The following is a 2500-nucleotide window of genomic DNA, read 5'->3' on the forward strand; positions in this document are numbered from 1 at the left end:
GGACGTGGCATTAGTTACTTATTACTGATTACTCCTTTGAAAATAATCACAATTATAATCACAATGATTACATTGTATCAAAGTAATTTGTTATGTTACTAGTTACATTACTTGTTCAATATACAACCTGTTTAGCTTCTGTTGTTAGCTGTCCAGATGTCAGCTGTGGTGGAAACAAAGTCGAGCTTCTTCAGACCTTCTCCACTCACTTGTGGTGTTCGCCCTGATCTTAGATGCAGTTTTCTGTTGTTTTGTTTACATCCTTCACTGGCTCTGGCAGAGGCTTCCCTGTCAGCGTCAGGTTTCTTAAATGTCAGGGTTCACATTGTCGTGCTGCCGTGTCGGATGCTTCATCGAATTAGATGTCACATTTTTCACGGTTTGAAAACCTTTTGCTCGCCCCCACATAGTTTACAACAGACAGCTATTGACTTACACAACGTTCCTGCTGCTTAACCCTTTCACTGCCACACGTCAGAAGGTTAACCCTCTACTATCACCGCATTAACCGTCTGTAGTGTGATAGTAACCGGCTGCTTGTGGCAGTGAAAGGGGTTAACCTTCTGTGTTTTGTCGCAATGAAAGGGTTAACTGTTTTGGTAGTGCGGCAGTGAAAGGGTTTAAAGAACACGGCAGCTTTTTGGGAAATTTGCTTATGGCTATAATAAGCTATATTTGCTTATAGAACCAATGCCCAGTGACTTCAGAAACGATTCAAAACATAAAACATCACATCTATCATAACTTCTTCTCTGTGGCCTGGATGACTTTGCTTTTCGATTCTGTGTTGTTGTTCTCAGGGAAGTTGTCATTGTCGATTGTCTTTCGACCGTATTCAGTGAATAGACCTTTACATTTCAGGGCTATAGCGTTAACGCTAACATCAATCCACCAGAGTTCAGGTTATGAACCTACAACCTTGCAGTCGGCCATGTTGGTTTTCAGATCATGTCCCCCTGAGAACCCTGCACACACACACGCACAGCACGCACGCACGCACGCACGCACGCACACCACACACACACACACACACACACACACACACACACACACACACACACACACACACACACACACACACACACACACACACACACACACACACACACACACACACACAAACACACACACACACACACTCACAGAGAGAGAGAGTGTCCATGTGTATGCCTTGTTATTTCATGTGTCTATGTACTTGTACTTGTATGTTCTACTATGTTGTACTACTTGTACTATGTTTCATGTACATACTTGTGTATTAAATTAACATCAGAGTTGGGGGGGGGGTTACTTCATGAATGTATTCTGTTACAATCCGGATGGGCAGTTCGGTTTCTGAGATCAATAGTTCATTCAAAGGGGAGAGGAGAGGGAGGGGGTATTATATAATATAAACACATTTATTTTATATATTTTTTTTGTAAATGTAATCCTGCAAAATAATCCAGTTCATTTTTTACAGTAATCTGATTACATATTTTTCTGTAACTGTATCGGAATACATTTTCTTTAGTATCCTGATTATGTAACGTCGTGATTTGTGTGTGATTATGTTAGTCATGCGTGCCTGCGTGCGTGCGTGTGTGCGTGTGTGCGTGCGTGTGTGTGTGTGTGTGGGGTGCCTGTGTGTATATGTGTGTGTGTGTCTTCTTGGCCTCATACACCACAGTATCAGAGTCCGCGTCTAGTGTTATTGGGGCGTCCCATACTGTCTTTAACTAGCCGAGGGCTGCGCTGGTCGCTAATGTTTTATCGATCAGGCGCGCTCATGTTTTTATGAGCACTTACAACAGCCGCCATGCGCTGTAAATCCACCTTTATGAGTCTACCTCATCATGGACCCCCCGTGCCTCTCTCTCTCTCTCTCTCTCTCTCTCTCTCTCTCTCTCTCTCTCTCTCTCTCTCTCTCTCTCTCTCTCTCATTTTCTCATTCATCTTCTATTTTACTTCTCTTGCAATCGTTCTCATCTCGTACTCATACCAGTTTCTCTTTCTCTGTCATTTATGCCCCGCTCCTTTTCTATGCTCTTGTTATGTCTCCCTGTCATTATCTATCTCTCCCTCTCTCTATCTCTCTCTCTCTCTCTCTCTCTCTCTCTCTCCTCTCTTCTCTCTCTCTCTCTCTCTCTCTCATCTCTCTCTCTCTCTCTCTCTCACTCTCTCTCTCTCTCTCTCTCTCTCTCTCTCTATCTCTCTCCTCTCTATCTCTTCTCTCTCTCTCTCTTCTCTCTCTCTCTCTCTCTCTCTCTCTCTCTCCTCTCTCTCTCTCTCTCTCTCTCTCTCTCTCCTCTCTCCTCTCCTCTCTCTCTCTCTCTCTCTCTCTCTCTCTCTCTCTCTCTCTCTCTCTGTTTATCTCTCTATTATTCTCTCTTTCTCTCCTGTTTCTCCCTCCTCCTGACTCCCCGCTACTTATCAGCTCTCTTGTTTGTGTGCTTTCTTCCTCTCCTCTTCCATCATCCATCCTCCTTCTGTCGCTCTTCTTTTTCTAGTTTGTTTATCC

At 43.8% G+C, this 2500-nt stretch overlaps 1 protein-coding gene across 1 annotated transcript in view; it reads left to right on the plus strand.

The window, feature by feature from the left end:
* grid2 (glutamate receptor, ionotropic, delta 2) overlaps positions 1–2500 on the plus strand; it is a gene marked incomplete at both ends in the record, with an annotated part of 442717 nt that overhangs the window by 754 nt on the left and 439463 nt on the right.

Source organism: Notolepis coatsorum (assembly GCF_963971535.1).
Source record: "Notolepis coatsorum genome assembly, chromosome: 10".
Lineage (NCBI taxonomy): Eukaryota > Metazoa > Chordata > Actinopteri > Aulopiformes > Paralepididae > Notolepis > Notolepis coatsorum.